This window comes from Lathyrus oleraceus, chromosome 4 (assembly GCF_024323335.1).
Source record: "Lathyrus oleraceus cultivar Zhongwan6 chromosome 4, CAAS_Psat_ZW6_1.0, whole genome shotgun sequence".
In the NCBI taxonomy this organism is placed as follows: domain Eukaryota; kingdom Viridiplantae; phylum Streptophyta; class Magnoliopsida; order Fabales; family Fabaceae; genus Lathyrus; species Lathyrus oleraceus.
This window is the reverse complement of record NC_066582.1, coordinates 442,538,181-442,545,509: the sequence shown is the minus strand read 5'-3', so window position 1 is coordinate 442,545,509 and position 7,329 is coordinate 442,538,181.

Genomic DNA, 7,329 nt, shown 5'->3' with positions numbered 1-7,329 from the left:
AGTCTTCAGAAGGACCAGTTAGAAACTATCCCTTCAGCTATACCAAGGATTCCACTTCCTAAAGCAAAGTTGTTTCCATGATGTCAAGACTGTTGCCACTTGTTCTTGACTCCATAGTGTGCATTAGCTAATGCACTTCCTTACCTAGATCAGGAGTAAACTGATCCAAGTAACCACCATCAGGACTATGATGTTTTCTTCTTTTTGTACATACCAGGGCTGAGCATGTTTCTTGCCAGGAAACTTTTTCAGTGATCATATGCTTTTGCTGCCACCAAAGTGATAGATCATAAACCACTGTACTATCCTTCCTGTGATTCTGCACAGGATCTTGAAGATGAGATGTTCCAACATTTTTTAAAACATCATTTATCTTGAGCTCCAAGGATAATCAATTAAATACTTGTACTTGGCACAAGTAGACATTGATCTTAAATCCTTTCCCAATATTCCTTTCAGATACTTCCACCATAAGAATACTTTGAAAATACTCTTCTAGTGTCAACATCTTCTGCTTGCAAGCACCTCAACAGATTTGAAAGTCTTCCCAGATTAAATTCACCCTTAGGAATGAGAGAGATGAATTCTTCCTTGCAAATGTGTCACACACCCACCAGAACCCATGTGACACAGGTCAACAGCCAACCAGACCCTAGGCTGACCGAACGTGAGGAGGTAAACCAAAACTCCCCCTCAAATTAACAATCATGGAAACTTTACACAAATATCCATGCATTGTACACAAATGTCTCACCATGACAAACATCACCCCTATCGGTGGCAATTAACTATATGAGTTATACCTATACATACTCCAATCACACCAATCAGACTCCAGCTGATCATAAGTACTGGTGAAAGAAAACAACATCAGTCAATAGTAGTTATGCATTGCCAGAGCATACTACTCAACCAACCTCTGAATCTTCATATTCTCACTCCTTGAAAGAACTGCCACTTCTGAGTGTGGTGTTTGAATAACAAGATTCATGGTCCCAATCCTCTTAAATGAAATAGCAATCAGGTTACCCCATTATTGACTTCTAACATCCAAGGAACTTGTCTTCCAACACAACATAGTACTTCAGGGAACAACTATCCAATCCTGATCAATCTATAGGAATAAGACAGACAGCAGGAAATTGCACCGTGTCACATCTCAACCAGCTCCACTTCTAGAGATCAGACGTCTAAAAGTGACCTTCTTGAGCACACCAACAGTTGACCCTACCCTTGTCAACTTAGCACCCACAGATGTCTCCTCTTCCAGGTTAGGAGTAGGTTCCAAACACACGTATCCCTTTGTTTGACACCTAAACACATCTGCTCTTCAACCAGTAGCTGCATACTTGTTGAACAACATGTTCATCCTGAAGTGAGAACGTCATGATGAGTGGACTTGAGGAGACTCAAGTATCTTTGACATCTTCAGTAGATTGTGATGAAATCTTGAATACAGCAGCCTTTCATCCACATGAAGGGAACCTTCATCAGAGTTTGAGTTTAGCCAGGTATTATGCAGCGGAAATCATAATACAACTCAACCTATGACCACACACTTCACCAGATCAGCCTCCAAGAACATACCAGGTTTGAGTATGTTTCAATACTAGCACAGCTGTTCCACACAAAGGCCAATTGCCAACCACCAGAGACAGGTATACACAGTTCCTGTCATGAATAGTCCAACCACCTACTTCAAGGGTCCATTCAGGGGAATCACAGAACCTTCCAACGGTTCCACTAACATAACTCCTTGCAAGATACCAGAAAGTAACACCCATGGATCTCATCCAGAAACAGAACAGGATGCCTGCTCTGATACCAATTGAAATTCTGGTATAGTCAGAGTTCAGATGTTCTACACGAAGTCATGACATCTGATCCAACATTGTTACTAATACAGCAAGACAGTTATAACAATTAAGGCCTAGTGCCCATATGCACTCAGTCACAGATGTCAAGACATCTGCTAATATACCACCATGGAAAGAAGAACATCCAGTTTTATTCATCTAGTGCAAGGACACAGTAGAAATCAAACATAGCTCTTATGTTTATTGATCCTGCCCAGTTATCATAATGTTATCACAACATTGATTTGAACATCACCTGTCCCAACATTACAGATGGGTGAACTGTAAGAGACCAACCAGTCTATCAGTATCAGCAGTCAATGATGAATGTCATAACATTCTATTTTGCATTCAGACTGCAGGCTCAAAACAGACTGAGTTATAACAAACAAAATATAGTGTGCAGAAGGTAAAAACACCAGTAATTGTTAACCCAGTTCGGTACAACGTTACCTACTCTGGGGGCATACCAATCCAGGAAGAAGATCCACTATTAGCAGTATTAATTCAGAGTTAAACTCCCCCGTTTACAACTCCTCACTTAATCCCTACCCAATGCAATCTATACCTAGGCACTCCTAGATAGAAACCTTCAGTTTCCATTCCTATCACTACAATTGTCATGTAATGTTTAAACAACTTGAACATGCTTCACAGCTTCGTTCAAGAACATAATCACTCTTGCCTATAGGCTTTGAGTTACAAATAATCTCATGCTTTCGAGCACTAAGAAACACCTGGTAACCTTCCCACAGGTTGGGAGGTTTACCTCACACACACACCTCTAATTTTTACATTGTTTGAGGGTTACAAAACCTAGGTTACAATCTGCTATTTATAACCTAACCACCCAACTGGATTTTGGCCTTTAGAAATCGCAGCAAGCTTCTCCTTTGCTGTTACAGAGCTGGCAGAATTCTTCTGCTATAGTCATGGTCTTCAATCTTTTATTTCCTAAAAGATCTCCATATTTGGGAACTATATATTCACCAAATATATTTACCAAATCTTCTGATTGAATCTTCAAGATCTTCACATAGGAGATAGGATATTCACCAGATCTCCTAATTAATCACAAACCAAACCAGAATTAACTGATTCAGTTTGATACACATGTGAGATGTCACAGTCCCAATGTCGTGACATCTTACATGACATGTTGGTCCAGATGTTGAACTTCTTCAACCCAACATATTAAAACAACAGAGGTGATTACATTATTTGTTTTACAAAATTAATGCCAATCTTAAGGTACTAACAAAGTTTGATCCATGACACATGATACCGGCCTGTTTATGGGAGCTTCAAATGAGAAACGTGTCTTCCTCAACGTTGTAGATCTCTCAAAGACCTTCAAAATGGTCACCAATTTCATGTCATTTGGATTTTAAATGATAGAGTTATGCATTTTTGAAGTTTGGCAAAATCATTTGATCAATGGTATAGGTCAAAAGTGACCTATAATGTAGCCTCATATCACATGTGAAAAGAAGTTGAATTTGCTCCCACTCCAAACATCAAAGTTGAAGTAGAAACATTGAATTTGATTGTGCAACTTGGAAATATTTCATCTCATAAAATTTGAGCAAGTTATGTCCTTGGGAAGTTGACTTTCAAATTAGGGTTTAGACAAAATGACCTATAATGTTTCAACATAGAAAATGATTTTCCAAGCAAAACTAGCTCTAGGTCTCAACATGAAAGTTGTTTATAATATCATTTAGAGTAATTTTTATCTTTGAATCATTTTCATATGGTGAAATTGTAGGAGATAGGGTCTAGGGAGACCCAGTTTTGATAAGATGAATTCATCTGGCCAACCACCATCAACAAACTTGCTAATTTCCAATTCTCCTGACTTTCTTGGCTCATGGAAGATCATATATTCATAATATGATGAAATTTGAAGTATCTCTTGAGAAATTTGATCAATTGGTGAGATAGCTTATTGGAGAAGTTACTCAAGATACCCAGTCAAACTAGGGTTTCCAAGGCAAACCACCCTCAAACTCTTGAAGCAAACTTGATCAATATAACATGTAGAAGCAATTGGGACTCATACATGATGCTCATAACCATTCTTGAATCCATTCTTGATGATGCTCTTTATTCATGAGAGTCTCAAACCCTAGATGTGATCAATGAATCAAGGAAATCATGTCCCTTACCTACAAAGAAGTTAGATAGATACAAAGACATAGTTTTGGTATTTTGGTTAGTAAAAATGAAGAAATACAAGTATGATATATCAAAAAGTGCTTGGTGATCTCTCCCAAAACAAACCCAATGAAAATGGGTAAGGAGGGTGCCAAGGTATGATCCCAATGCTAAAGCTTGTGATGAAATGCATGAGGGATCTTAGGGTCAAAATTGGGGTCTTATAAAGACGAATACATATGGCTTACAAGCTCTTACAACTTGGGCCTAATATTCGGGATTACGAATGAATATTTCATCCAGGTAATCTTTTTCTTCGGATTCACTTATGAAAATGATTCGAATATTGGAGCGTTTTGAAGAGAAGACGAATACATAGGGCTTGCAAGCTCTTACAACTTGGGCCTAATATTCCGGATTGCGACTGAATATTTCATCCAGGTAATCTTTTTCTTCGGATTCACTTATGAAAATGATTCAAATATTGGAGTGTTTTGAAGAGAATACGAATACATAGGGCTTACAAGCTCTTACAACTTGGGCCTAATATTCGGGATTACGACTGGATATTTCATCCAGGTAATCTTTTTCTTCAGATTCACTTATGAAAATGATTTGAATAGAAAAGAGTTAATGTGAAGCTTTGAGATTAAAATGATCGATTAAGGGAAGTTTGAAATCAAAGGAAGTTGAATGGATACCCTCAAAAGGACTTGATATAAGAGAACCCTCACAATAAGTTGAGCATAAATAAATAAATAAATAAGTTTTTGTTTTCGACGCACTTAAAAATTAAATTTAAAAAATAGATCAAAATAAAATAAATCAACAAGGGTTTTAAAATAATTTGAATTAAATAGGGGATACAAAAAACTGATTAATCTAAATTAATAAGTTACGAAAATAAAATAAAATAAAGAATGACAAGTATGCGAGAATGAAACTAATGGATAAAAAAAATGTCAAGGTCAAGGATTGAACCAAGGGCCTAGTGGAAAATAGAAGATATCTCAACCACCAGGCCATGATCTACTAGTTAGGAATATGCGCATCCAATTAACATATAACAACAATCGCTTGATTCTAACAAAAAAAACAGAAACGGACCAACGGGGCGGCTGAATGGCCCAATTAAAATAAAATAAAATAATGGAGCATAGGCTTAGGGCGGGTCAGATCCGACCCAGCCCAGGTATCATTACTATGAGGCCAAGTGGAAAACCGTAGAAACAACACAAGAAAGGCCGCCCCCTCCCCCAAAGAGATCTTAGAAATCCAATTTTTCTTTCGTGTTCATCCTTCATGAACCTCTTCAAACTTTTCTTAAAAATTTAAACAGAAAGCACCTTGAGTCATGAAGACCATCCTTCCTAGTTCGACACAAAAACTCTCTATTAAACCTTTGCTTTTTCAAAATACAAGAAAGATTTACGAAAACAACAACATCCTAACACATGTTAACGATGGGTCACGCTTCAGAAACCAATAACCCGACGGAAATGTGCGTCGTTGAGAACGACACGACGGCTAGGAACAGGCGCACGATGGTCGTTTAGCCAGGAAGAACGAGGCCACCAAACCGCCTTCGTGCAAGCTCGACTCTTATGGTTCTCAAGCGGAAAAAAATGGTTCGTTCTAGAGTTACGACAACAAAAGCATATATCGGTTATTGAAGAGGGTAAGTAAGATTACCAAACAACAATGAATAAAAGGTGTGTAGATTTTCCGGTCAAGAGAAATAAGATTTCGGGTAAGTTGTTAACTCCTTCGAAACAAATTCTTCGTACTGCTATAGATGCTTATGATGGATTTACTGTCATGATGTTGTTGATGATTTCAAATTTTGCTATGCTATAGATTCGTGCTTGGCTCAGTTTATTTGTATGTGAACTTTGGTCTTTGGTCAGATGAGTTTGGCGGTAGATATTTTTGTGGTTTTTTTATTATGGTTTTTTTCTATCTGTATGATTTTTGTGCTCCTAGCCTCCTTGGTGCTGTTTCTTTTTGATCAGTTTATATGGGGGATTTTAGGGTTTCAAATAGATGTCTATTGATGGAAAGGGAAGGAATCAAAGATGTTTTATCTTACTGCAAAATAGTCTGCCTATTTTTTTGAAACAATTATTTTCTAGTTTTGAAATTTTTATTGATGCAGTAGGATGTCTACCCTTGTTTTGTATCACCCTTTAGCATGCTCTATTCTGCACATACAGGTGTATACATGTCAAAACTTGTACTTAAAGAATCAAAGGTGTTGTTGTTATGGTCTTATGCATACAAGCAAGCAAAATGATCAATAACAGTACCCTGCAAACTTGAAGGGTTCCCCAGTTGGAAATAACTTTGTATAATATTACAATAACCTAATTTTTGAGAATGCAAAGATATAACTCTAAATAATTAAAGCTAAATCTTCTATGACAAAAATATCTAAACCTACAAGAACTCAATGTAATGCAACAAGTGTCGATTATGGGCATGTAGTGTACGATAGAAAACTTATGGAAAAACAAATGTATGAATGACATCGTAAATGAAGAAAAAAATTCTAATGAAAATGCCATTAAAATGAAATTTAAAAAAATGGAATAATTTATGAATATGAATGCTTATGAATGAATTTTTATGTGGATTGGTAAATATAAAAAATTCTAATGAAATTTAAATAAATGCCATTAAAATGAAATTAAAAAACTGAAATAATTTATGTCAATGAGTGGATGCAAATTGATAAATACAAATGCTTGAAATATAAATGATGCCTTTAGGCGGGGAAAAATTTAGGGTATGACAGTAATTTTTTTAATATTCATGTATCAATCTTGATCATGGGGTTTTAAGTAATGTTGATTATGCTTTAATATTGATGAATATTTTCATGCTTGTTTTAGAATAGCTAACTAGAACACATTTTTATGGTTTTGAATCGATATTTGAAAGATACTTTTCATTACTAGATCAAAGATTTTCATTTGCTAGATACTAAATTTTGGACACAAATTTAGGTTTAGAAATCATAAACATTGTCGAATCTTAATGTTATTGTATTAGTTAGTAGGCTGAGAGATCATTTATTAGTCAATAAGATTGATTTTACGTTGCTGATTTAGACATAAACTACGAATGTGGCATGATAAGTGGTAATATTAATTACTGATTAGAAATGCATGTTATTGATCACGATAGTTCACCAAAATAAGACGATGAAATCTAACATCAACAAGCTTTATCATCATTTAAAAAACCAATTTCATTTACTGTTATTTCATTATTAAGTTACATAAGAGACAAACTTCTACAAACTATTCTTAAAATC